Source organism: Anas platyrhynchos, chromosome 13 (assembly GCF_047663525.1).
Source record: "Anas platyrhynchos isolate ZD024472 breed Pekin duck chromosome 13, IASCAAS_PekinDuck_T2T, whole genome shotgun sequence".
Taxonomy (NCBI): Eukaryota; Metazoa; Chordata; class Aves; order Anseriformes; family Anatidae; genus Anas; species Anas platyrhynchos.
In genome coordinates this window covers 24,279,332-24,292,246 of record NC_092599.1, presented here as the reverse complement: position 1 = coordinate 24,292,246, position 12,915 = coordinate 24,279,332, and the positions used below count along the sequence as shown (strand labels likewise).

Sequence of the window (12,915 nt, the reverse complement as noted above, 5' to 3'; positions counted from 1 at the left end):
TTAATGGAGCAGTTTGTCATTCACTGATGGATCATCAGATTAGCCATAAAACATGCAACATGTTACAAAGAAGGGTTCAACATATCCACTATATAGAATAAACAACTGATGTAGTGTATGCCTCTGTACCTGATGTACGTAGTGTATAAGTGAATGAGAAATTTGGAAGAAGCAATAAAGTAGAGTGAGCCAGAGCACAAGACGGTATGAGAGATGAAGAGGGACAATGTGACTGTGTAAGAAAAAGACTTGGGCAAGCACACAAGACTAAGCATGAAGAAGCACGTGTGAGAAAGACAGAGCAAGAGAGCACGTGCCCATGACTGAACACAAAGGAGCATACAGAAGACTGACGAACAGCAAGTGAAAGGGCAAGAGCCAAGACAATGAGAGACAGCAAGTGAGCCAGAGGTAAAATGAAGAGAGTGCGTAACAGAGGGCACACGGGGGAAGGGGTGCACACCCAATGATGGCATGAGAGCACAACAGAGATACAGAGCACAAGGTCTCTTCTCTGGTATCTCTTTCAAAAATCAGCACATTATAGCATCCAGATATTTTCTCCTATTAGGAAAAATCAGGCAATGTTACCCACATGAGTGATCACCACTCAAACACTGTAACTTCACATAGCATTTGGCATGAAAGGCAAATTACTGGTTTGGAAGGTGGGGGGGTTAAATCTGACAGGGAGCTAACACACACACAAGTGAAAGAGGAACTCTTCACACGCTACTTTCGTGTACAAACAAGAATTTCATCACAGTGGAGCAAAAACATATAGTAGCAATAGCACAGGTGTCCTATGATCAGCAATATCAACAATAAAACCACAATCTTACCAAAGACAGGAGAGAATATTTAAGGTTTTAAAAACAGAGTCAAAAGTTAGTAATTATTTAAAAAAAAATGACTCACCCACTCACCTAGTGCATTTTAAATTGGAGAGCAAAGTTAGGAGGAAGACAGCAGCTGTCTCTTTCACCAATTACCTGCCAGTGCTAAAGTACTACATTTGCATCCACAAAATGCAATGCAAAACTAAATTTTACTGCATTAAGAGAACTGCTTAGTCTATCGCTTCACAGTTCAGAGAAAACATAGAAGACCCAGAACAGAATCTTGATGCACTTCTGTTTTAAAATGCAAGTCCTGACAACCTGACAATGTTTCATGTAGCCCCTTTATCTCAAAAAATATATAATAATAATAAAAATTAAAATTAAAAATCTCTCTCTCATATGAAACTTGAGCTATCCCAGAATGTATTGTTTCATTTCCAGCACACATGAAATGTAACAAGATATTGCACTTTGGTTGCCTTTTAAAAACAGAAGCACAGCAGAACTCAACATTATCCATAATCCTTTCATTCACATATTTCCTCTCACCTCTTTCATTTTTTAATCAGAGAATTGAATTATTATTGGCCTTAAAAGGCTGATACTTTACCACATCTTGCAAAGTACAAAAGCAACTTTACCTTTTCCCTGCTGCAGCCTGCCTTTTGTTCTTCTTAGATTAGTCATTTTTAAAATCTTCTCCACTGTGAAATCAAACAGGTCGCGCAGGCAGGGCGAGCAGGAAGGGAGGAGAGCAACCCCCGCCCACACGAACGCCTCTTAACGACGGTCTTTAGCTAGGCGATAATGGTCTCCACAAGGCACGGAGCGCTCTGCAGGAGGTCGGTACACACCCAGACCGACTGCCCGTTAAAGAATGCAGCGGTTCAGGTCACCGGATGCAGGGAGTGTCAGAGCCTGCTGCTGCCGTCGGCGGGAGGCAGAGACACTGCGTGCGTGAGATGTGAGCAAGTGGATGACCTGATCCGCATGGTGGCGGAGCTCAAGGAGGAGGTGGAGAGGCTGAGGGCCATCAGGGAATGTGAGCGGGAGATAGACTCCTGGAGCAACTCCCTGCAGGGCCTCAAGGAGAGGTACCGGGGTGAGACACCCCAAATGGGGGTGGACCCCCTGCCCTGTCGGCGTCGGGCAGAGGGAGGGGATCTGGGAGTTGAGGAGGAGTGGAGACAGATCCCTGCGCGACATGGCAGGCGATGCCCTCCCCTTCCGGCCCCACCTTCCCAGGTGCCCTTACAAAACAGGTTTGAGGCCCTGGAGATTGAGAGACCAGCAACTGAGGAAGAGGTAGAAAGTGTTCCCAGGAGGATGCCTAGGGCGAGGAGGTCGACTCCACACATCAGGACTGCCTCCACCAAGAAAGAAAGAAGGGTGATTGTCGTGGGAGACTCTATCCTTAGGGGGACAGAGGGCCCTTTTTGTTGGCCTGACCCTACCCGTAGGGAAGTCTGCTGCCTCCCTGGGGCCAGGGTCAGGGACGTTGCCAGGAAGCTCCCCAACCTGGTACGCCCCTCTGATTATTATCCTCTCCTGATAGTCCAGGCGGGCAGTGATGACATTAATGACAGAAGCCTGAAGGCTATCAAAAGAGACTTTAGGGGGCTGGGACGGTTAGTGGACGGAGCAGGAGTGCAGGTAGTATTTTCGTCCATCCCTACGTTGACAGGGAGGGGTACGGAGAGGACAAGGAAAGCCCACCTGTTAAACACATGGCTCCGGGGCTGGTGCCTATGCAGAAATCTTGGGTTTTTCGACCATGGGGCAGTTTACTCAGCACCTGGTCTGATGGCCGTAGACGGGTCCCTATCCTTTAGGGGAAAAAGGATCCTGGGCCAGGAGCTGGCGGGGCTCATTGATAGGGCTTTAAACTAGGTAAGAAGGGGGATGGGGCTGAAGCAAGGACTGTTGGGGCTGTGCCAGGGGGAGCAATGGCAAGGCCGGAGGATAAGGTAAAGGCCCAGCTGAAGTGCATCTACACCAATGCACGCAGCATGGGTAACAAACAGGAGGAGCTGGAAGCCATCGTGCAGCGGGCAGGCTACGACTTGGTTGCCATCACGGAAACGTGGTGGGACCAGTCTCATGACTGGAGTGCTGCGATGCCTGGCTATAGGCTCTTCAGAAGGGACAGGCAGCACAGAAGGGGTGGCGGTGTGGCTCTCTATATCAGAGAGTCTTTCGATGTTGTAGAACTCGAGGCTAGGAATGACAAGATCGAGTCCCTTTGGGTTAGGATCGGCAGGGACAACAAGGCTAGTGTCCTGGTCGGGGTCTGCTATAGACCGCCGAACCAGGATGAGGAGACGGATGAGGAGTTCTACAGGCAGCTGACAGAAGTTGTGAAATCGTCGGCGCTTGTACTCGTGGGGGACTTCAACTTCCCTGACATATCCTGGAAGCACAACACAGCCCAGACGAAGCAGTCTAGGAGGTTTCTGGAGAAAGTGGAAGATAGCTTCCTGACGCAGCTGATTAGTGAACCTACCAGGGGTGGTGCCCAGCTAGACCTTCTCTTCACAAACAGAGAAGGACTGGTGGAGGATGTGATTGTCGGGAACAGTCTTGGGCAGAGTGACCACGAAATGGTGGAGTTCACTATTCTTGGCGGGGCCAGGAAGGGAACCAGTAAAACCACTGTATTGGACTTTCGGAGGGCTGACTTTGGGCTGCTCAGGACACTAGTTGGTGGAGTCCCATGGGAGGCGGTTCTGAAGGGCAGAGGGGTCCAGAAAGGCTGGGCGCTCTTTAAGAGGCAAATCCTAATGGCGCAGGAGCGGTCTATTCCCATGCGCCCAAAGATGAGCCAGCGGGGAAGAAGACCAGCCTGGCTCAACAGAGAATTGTGGCTTGAGCTTAGGAAAAAAAAGAGGGTTTATAATCTTTGGAAAATTGGGCAGGCCACTAAGGAGGACTATAAGGATGTAGCGAGGCTGTGCAGGGACAAGATTAGGAAGGCCAAAGCTCATCTGGAGCTCAATCTGGCTACTGCTGTTAAAGATAACAAAAAACGCTTTTATAAATACATCAACACCAAAAGGAGGACTAGGGAGAATCTCCATCCTTTACTGGATGCAGGGGGAAACTTAGTTACAAGAGATGAGGAAAAGGCGGAGGTGCTCAATGCCTTCTTTGCCTCAGTCTTTAGCGGCAAAACTGGTTGCTCTCTGGATACCCAGTACCCAGAACTGGTGGAAGGGGACAGGGAGCAGGATGTGGCCCTCACCATCCACGAAGAACTGGTTGGTGACCTGCTACGGCACTTGGATGTCCACAAATCGATGGGGCCGGATGGGATCCACCCAAGGGTACTGAGAGAACTGGCAGAGGAGCTGGCCAAGCCCCTATCCATCATTTATCAGCAGTCCTGGCTATCGGGGGAGGTCCCAGCTGACTGGCGACTAGCAAATGTGACGCCCATCTACAAGAAGGGCCGGAGGGCAGACCCGGGGAACTACAGGCCGGTCAGTTTGACCTCAGTACCAGGGAAGCTCATGGAGCAGATCCTCTTGGGAGTCATCATGCGGCACTTGAAGGGCAAGCAGGCGATCAGGCCCAGCCAGCATGGGTTTATGGAAGGCAGGTCCTGCTTGACGAACCTGATCTCCTTCTACGACAAAGTGACGCGCTGGGTGGATGAGGGAAAGGCTGTGGATGTGGTCTACCTTGACTTCAGCAAGGCTTTTGACACCGTCTCCCACAGCATTCTCCTCAAGAAACTGGCTGCTCTTGGCTTGGACTGGCGCACGCTTCGTTGGGTTAGAAACTGGCTGGATAGCCGGGCCCAAAGAGTTGTGGTAAATGGAGCCAAGTCCAGTTGGAGGCCAGTCACTAGTGGCGTCCCCCAGGGCTCGGTGCTGGGGCCGGTCCTCTTTAACATCTTCATCAATGATCTGGATGACGGCATTGAGTGCACCCTCAGTAAGTTTGCAGATGACACCAAGCTAGGTGCGTGTGTCGATCTGCTCGAGGGTAGGAAGGCTCTGCAGGAGGATCTGGATAGGCTGCACCGATGGGCTGAGGTCAACTGTATGAAGTTCAACAAGGCCAAGTGCCGGGTCCTGCACCTGGGGCGCAATAACCCCAAGCAGAGCTACAGGCTGGGAGAGGAATGGTTGGAGAGCTGCCAGGCAGAGAAGGACCTGGGAGTGATGGTGGACAGTCGGCTGAATATGAGCCAGCAGTGTGCTCAGGTGGCCAAGAAGGCCAACGGCATCCTGGCTTGTATCAGAAACACTGTGACCAGCAGGGCTAGGGAGGTGATCGTCCCCCTGTACTCGGCTCTGGTGAGGCCACACCTCGAGTACTGTGTTCAGTTTTGGGCCCCTCGCTACAAGAAGGACATCGAGGTGCTTGAGCGGGTCCAAAGAAGGGCGACGAAGCTGGTGAGGGGCCTGGAGAGCAAGTCCTATGAGGAGCGGCTGAAGGAGCTGGGCTTGTTCAGCCTAGAGAAGAGGAGGCTCAGGGGTGACCTTATTGCTCTGTATAAGTACATTAAAGGAGGCTGTAGCGAGGTGGGGGTTGGCCTGTTCTCCCATGTGCCTGGTGACAGGACGAGGGGGAATGGGCTAAAGTTACGCCAGGGGAGTTTTAGGTTAGATGTTAGGAAGAATTTCTTTACTGAAAGGGTTGTTAGGCACTGGAATGGGCTGCCCAGGGAGGTGGTGGAGTCACCATCCCTGGAAGTCTTCAAAAGACGTTTAGATGTAGAGCTTAGGGATATGGTTTAGTGGGGACTGTTAGTGTTAGGTTAGAGGTTGGACTCGATGATCTTGAGGTCTCTTCCAACCTAGAAATTCTGTGATTCTGTGAAATACAATTAGATAACATTTCATTTACTGGGGCTAGCATCCTTTATTATATTAACATCATGCTCAAATTTTTATTCTAAAGTTTATTTTAAAAAATCCGTTATTTCTAATGATAAAAGAACATAAAGTGAAGGCATCCAGTATCTACCACACTGTGTTGGGTTTATGAGGCAAGGTTTTGGCAGAGATTGCCCTCCAGACTGTGGAGAAGACCACAGTGAAGCAGTCCTCCTGCAGACTACGGAGGCCCCTGCAGCAGTTGGTTGTGCTCTGAAAAATGCTGCTGCCCATGGAGAGCCCACACAGGTGTTTTTTTGGCAGAACTGTGGCGCAAGTTGGGCCCATGCCTGAGCAGTCTGCTGCTGGAGGACTGCACCCCACTGGAGCGTTCTTGAAGAATGGCAGCCAGGGAGAAAGGGGAACTTGTTAGGAGGAAGGAGTGACAGAGGCTACCTGTTACGAAGAGACCACAACCTCCACTGCCAGCCTCTCACACCATTCAGGGCTCAGGGTGCTGAGGTGGAAGAGTTGGGAGTGAAGTTGAGCCTGGGAAGAAGGAGCAGGTGAGGGGCAGCTGTTTTTGTTTTGTTTCTCACCACGCTTCTCTATTTTTACTTGACAATAAACTATAATAAATTTCCCCTAGTCAAGGGTTTTTTGGCCATGATGGTAATTGGTGATTTCCATGTTCTTATCACAGGTTAGGAGCTTTTCCACCCTGCCCTGTCAAGGACAGGGTGTGGGAGGCTGGAGGAGGCTAGGTGGGCACCTGGCAGTTGCCACGGTCAAGCTGTTTTACTGGTAAATAATATTCATGGTGTATTTGGGTGACCCCTGAAGAGACACTCCAGAATACAGACCCAGGTCTGTATTTCCATGAAAAATACATGCCAAAACAAGCTCATTTTAAAAATCTTACCCCCTTTGCAGAAACATACCTGTCTCTAAAGGGAAAGAGGAAAAAAAGAAAGAATTAAATGAAGCATTTGCCCTGCCAATAACCATTATTTATTAATGGCAACACCTCACACATAGTCTGAATTAATCATATTGCTTACAGAGTTTGCATTTACTGCAAGGTAAGTTTTAAATTTTTATAGATGGTTAAAATAGAAATGTATCCTAAATTCTCAGAAAGTTGCAAGCATAGAGGAGTAATGACTCTAAATTTCTTTACGAGCATTATGTGGGCAAAAATATATGCTGGGTTTTGACTGCGGATTGGATTCTCGTTAGAGAGAATACTTTTCTTCTTTTTTTTTTTTTTTTTTTTTTGAGCAGAATAATAAGGGTGTATTCTTATAGCTCCCTTTCTACCTCTACAATTACTTTAAAATGTTGTGAAGACTCAGCTTCTCAGCACAAGCTGAATAGGCAGTTCTTTGCCAAGATCCCTGTCCATTGTGCATTCATGAAAGCAAACATGAATGCCATTGATCCCAGCAGGAAGGCTTGCAGGCTTGACACACTCTGTGCCAAAGCAAGGGCTCTAATTAGTGATCCTTCCAGCTGGACAGTAAAGGCCTTACCCTTCCTTAGGGAATAATAAGACAGGACATGTCTGAAGTCCCCAAGTAAGCTTTATAGAATAGGGAGCATGCAGAGAACTGCATTAAAGGCACTAAACCAGCCGACACAGGTGACCGAACAGTGAACTGTGCACTTGGCAATGAACAGAAAAATGCCTGCTACACAAGCATCATCTGGTCTTTGGTTCCTCCTGTTTGCCTGAATTACTGTCAGAATTCAAAGGACTGTAATGGATGGCGCAACTATTTAAAAGAAAGCAATAGATTTGTTGCAACAGTGATAGTTTTGAATATCTTCAAACCTTTTCTTCAAAAACAATGCTTGTTGACAATATAACATACCAATTCATAACATCACCATTCTTTGCAGAATAATGATAAAAAACTCATTAGCAGTAACAGGCTTTGAAAAATAGGCAGCATGTGTAATTTCAGCACTTCAAAACTGTTCGCAATAAAGTCACTTTTAATTATATTTCTTTATAAAGAAAAATTATCTAAAGGATTAAAAATAGAAAGTCCTTTCATAGTAAAGATTACTAGCACTAGACTGCAAACACTGTAACCAGAGAAAAGCACTTGTACATATATGCAAAGTGTACATCTAGGTTTCTGTATATAAAAGATCTTATACAACTTCTTTTATTGCATTGCTGCTTCAGAATTCTGACAACCACAATATTCAAAACGCGAGTTTCACTGAAAAAGCAGGATCTACTGAAAACAGTGGCTTATTTAAACATACTTTACATATAAGCGCATGAAATGTATAAAGAAGCATTGACATCTTGAAAGATTACAATGCCAAAAATTGCGTGAAGCTACAGTAGAAAAAAAATCCAAATGGTATATGCATATCCATTGTATACATCAATTATCTATTAACAAATTCCCAACGTAGATAAATTCCTCCTCTGTTAAAAAATAAAAATAAAAAAATAATAAGTTAACACTTTTAAAAATAAACTAGAACGTACAAGTTTACACCCTTCTAATCCAACCACATTTGCTTTTTGAAAGCAAATGCAAATTCTAAAAGTGAAATATTAAAAGTATTTAAAAACGAAAATTTTTCACTTAGAATTATTATCCTACCTTGAGAACTGCACTTTCTTTAGCCAAGCAAAATGCTTGGTCCTTCTGATGTTTGTTCCATTTTCACATCAAGTGGATATTAATTTTAACTACTAGCTTTCACTGAGAATCTTTCATTCTTGAAGAGAAATAAGAAAATTACTTATTGAAAACAAACAAGTCTCATTTCAAGATAGCAGCTTTTAGCCAATAGTTTTCTGATTTTCTACCTTTTGTTTAATACTGGTTATTCTTACTTGCCTGAAAGACTGCTACATTTCTCTTATCAGCAACATTATTATATTTTTTCTAAAAATAAGATTGAAAAAAGAGAGGAAGAAAGGCTGTAAACAAAAAGCTGTAGAATACAAAGGCAGTTAAAAGTTGGCTTCACAGCTCCTCAAAATAAATACTGAAGGATTATGATTCTGTAACCACAATCAGGATCTTTTTTACATCAAAGCTAGAGAAAAAGTAATGATATTAGTGCTTTGGACTCTAAATGGAACATACTGTTATTGCTGGGCAATAACTGTCCTTGTGCTGAGTGACAAAAAAAAAAGGGGAAAAGGCGCACTTCCCCTCCCACATTCCCTGTATATCTCTAAAAATAAAGGACAGGTGAATATTCAAGGTGAAAATCAATATAATTTTTAAGATAGCCAGGAAGCCTTTAAATTACCTGAAGCACATTCTGTGCTCATTTAAAGAACATTCTGTATGCAGGCTGTAGTAAGAAAAGTATCTGTAGAATTAAGCAAAAGATCAATGAACAAATTTTCAGTGTACCACGAAGAATTCATAATGTAATAGTTATAAAACAATTGACTTTATGATTGTTTAATATTATCACAGGCTCATAGAGATGTATATTCAAGGTATTATAAGGTTGCATTAAAGAAGGTCACATTAAAGTGAGGACAATAGCTCTGAATCTCAAAGGATTTGGTCTAAGAATGTATTGGAAAACGAGAGATTCATAATAGTTTTTTCAGCCTGTTTTAGCATGTTTTCTAATACCATGAAGTCTTATGACATATTTAAAGTCAGTTTAAAGCTTATTTTTCTTCATTAAGACAATAAAGTGTGTTTTTCCTACATTCATGCTATCTATAGCACTTTGGTTTGCACTTCCGGATGCAGCCCAGCTAGTATGCATTTTCTTCTACATTCACTAATGAGGTGGTACAAAAATAAAAATAAAAACCAGGGAATAAATTAGGAGACTAAAATGCAACCTACAGTGAGATGCAATCTACAGGTGGAAAAACATAAAAATTGAGCAGTATGTCAGCATAAATTCATAGAATCATAGAATCATAGAATATCCTGAGTTGGAAGGGACCCTTAAGGATCATCAAGTCCAACTCTTGACACCGCACAGGTCTACCCAAAAGTTCAGCCCATGTGACTAAGTGCACAGTCCAATCTCTTCTTAAATTCAGACAGGCTCGGTGCAGTGACCACTTCCCTGGGGAGCCTGTTCCAGTGTGCAACCACCCTCTCTGTGAAGAACCCCCTCCTGATGTCAAGCCTAAACTTCCCCTGCCTCAGCTTAACCCCGTTCCCGCGGGTCCTGTCGCTGGTGTTAATGGAGAAAAGGTCTCCTGCCTCTCGACACCCCCTTACTAGGAAGTTGTAGACTGCGATGAGGTCGATTGTTAATTGATTGTTAAGTGATTGTTATGCTCTGGTAAAAGACGTATTCAAGTGGAGAGAATATCTGTCCAGGCTTGGAGTCAATCATATGCAGTCAGTAGAACCTGGCTCAAATAACAAAACCAGTTTCTGACACTAGGTCCTTACTGCTTCAAAAATGAGCAGCTACGTTCATTTGATGCTAGACACTGCCCCTCTGGTAGTCTACCCAGGGCCTAGAAGGGACATACCTCCAATCTCTAATGACCTAATAGGTGGGCTGGCAGGAAACTGGCCATCCAGAAAATGACAGGTCCAAGTTTGAGGTTTGATAGGAAGGTTTTGAGAGCTCTCGCTTTGTCACAGCCTGCCAGTTTTCTATGCCCAGGAGAGAGCTCTACTCTTTTTCTTCTCATGGTTTTATTCTCCATCTGAACACATAGAAACTGGCTTCAAAGTCTCAATTCTCCCCACACTGTGATCAAATAAATGAAGTAGTATCGAGGCTCATTCTGATCTCTCCACTCTAATTTATGTACCAGAGCTCTCTAAATGGCATCTGACAGACAAACTCCCTCTGCACCCATGTCTCTGGCTGGACAGCAATTCAAATTCAAATAATAATAATAATAATAATAATAATAATAATAATAATAATAATAATAATAAAGCTCTCTGTCTTTCCTTCCTTTTTTGAAAACTAAGCAGTTATCACAATGACAAAGAAAAATGACTGCCCTCCTTAAGACATATGCAAACAACAGATGATTGATGATTATAGAATTTGGCTTACAGAACCTTAGTAACCAGTCAGAAGAACTGCCAATGGCATATACATGTATACAATTTTACCACATGGCATCAACTTGTACCCACCTCTGACTGCCACACACCTTAAGTTAGCACCACTCAGTCTGCAGGAAGGGGCTGTTACCTGCCTTTAATGTTAAATGTTTAATGTCTAAAAAACACACTACTGTCTATAGAACTTGTTGGAAGTCTCTCACCAAACATAAGAAACTTAACTAGCTTAGCAAACGAGCCAACCTTTCAGACTTTATGTTTATCCCTACTACTGAGAGCAGTACCACCACGATGAGGCAGAGCTGAGAAGCCTGCATGTGTGGAAAGAAACCTCACTAATGTACTGCACAAGCACTAAGCTTTACATACTGCTCAACATGAGCATTAAAATAATGGTGTGCTTTGCAAGCCCTATAGTTTTTAACAAATAAAAGAATCTGAAAAGCTGAATTAGTAAGTATTTTAGGAAAGACTTAAGTGTTAAATATTCTGTATCACTGAATTAAAGCTGAAAGGTTCCCATGTTATCCACTCTAAAAATATCCACTACCCTGCTTTACAGCCTTTTGGAGGCTGTTTTCAGCTACGATGGGGGAATAGACCCCAGCTAGACCTCACACGTATCAGACAAGCCTCAACTCCAATGCAAACGGAGCTGTCTGACCACCAACTAAGGCTCATGAAGTGACTAAACACTTCCTTGACAAGTGCCAAATGCTGATCTAAAATTCCAGATATAAACATGTAGGTAACATAGAGCCACCACTGTGGGCTCTTTATACATACAGCAATTACTTTTTTTTTTTTTTTTTTTTTTTTTACTAATTCAGACACCTTAGCAATTACCTAAACTATAAACTTTAACGCTCCCACAATCTATTCCCTTTAGGTTTATTACTAATTTTCATTTGAAACGGAACACCTGAAGCAATAAAACTGCTAAGCATTCATATCTATCTTGAGAACAGTAGTTTCCTAAAACTACTATGAAAGAGCCCACTATATGAACTGCACTGTTCAAACCTTACACTAACCTACAGCTTTTGGGGATTTATAAAACTCCTTGCAGAAGAGAATGTGCAGCATTTGTACACTTGGCATGGATTCTGCTATTCATTAGAAAAACTTTATAAACACTGAGTTTTTTCTGACACCACAATGATCATTCATGTACATACACATATACATGCATGCATATAAAATGGGTGAAACCTATAATGCTTAAAAATACAAAAAATTGAATGTACTTATGTGTATTCTTCATGATGTCAGCCAGGTCCTTAGAAGTATACTGACCAGTCAAAAATAACAGTATTTTTTACAGTGCTTATTAACAGTTACATCAGTACAGACTTCTAGAGAAGTTTCATGGTTAAACTTCTGACTTTAAGATCACATTTTGTTTCTTGCTTTTTTGTTTGTTTGTTTGAACTGTTCGTCTGTTCATGCTGAAATTTAAGATCTGATTTCACAAATTCAACTTTCCAGATGCCTTAAGAGCCAAGAATTAAATTCTGGATAGCCTTACTGTCCACTATATTATGCATATATTGAAACAGCCAGCCTCTTAATTAGCTGATTATACAGGGAGTTAACATCCCCTTTTTTTGCATGGAGTTACCTCATTTGGATACTCACGTTGCAGTCACATATTCCTCATGTTTCTAGCAGAAATACTTTATAGACTAGTCCATATAGGCAGCTTGTAAGAAGGACTACACGAGGACCTACATGAGAAACCAGAAAATAATTTCTCTGCCATGCCATCTTGCAGGACGGAGGGGGAAGGAACCACCACCAAAAAACACTTCAGTTTCATCTCTAAAACACTGCCGCCCCCCAGAGGCAGCGGTTCGCGAGCTGCAGCTCTGTCAGCTAAAATTTGCAAAATTCGAGCAAAATTTGAGCGCCTGAGAAACATTGCTGGGCGTTTTCGCGTTAACCGGTGCAGACAGAGGTAACCGTGATAACATATAATGGAAAACCAGCCTCCGTGAGCAACATCACACCGCAGGTTAGACATGATTTGTTCCCAGGTATTGCTACCTAACCACACACGGATGGGATGGCTGCAGCTGTATTTCTGCCTCTTTGGGCCCCGGTATTAGTTATGGCAATAACGGGGTGTCACGGCGAAGAAACGTGTCCGCCCCGGGACTCGAACCCGCAACCCCCGGGTCTGGAACCGCCCCGCCCCGCCCC

The 12,915-nt window shown here is 43.9% G+C and overlaps 1 long non-coding RNA gene across 1 annotated transcript; it reads right to left on the bottom strand.

The window, feature by feature from the left end:
- Positions 1 to 7,481: 7,481 nt before the first annotated feature.
- Positions 7,482 to 12,904, bottom strand: LOC140003581 (uncharacterized). The gene is made up of 4 exons (XR_011812474.1): positions 12,352 to 12,904; positions 8,954 to 9,016; positions 8,293 to 8,410; positions 7,482 to 8,111 (listed from the first exon to the last, which is right to left on the bottom strand). It is a non-coding gene; the product is annotated as an uncharacterized lncRNA (long non-coding RNA).
- Between the last annotated feature and the right edge of the window lie 11 nt (positions 12,905 to 12,915).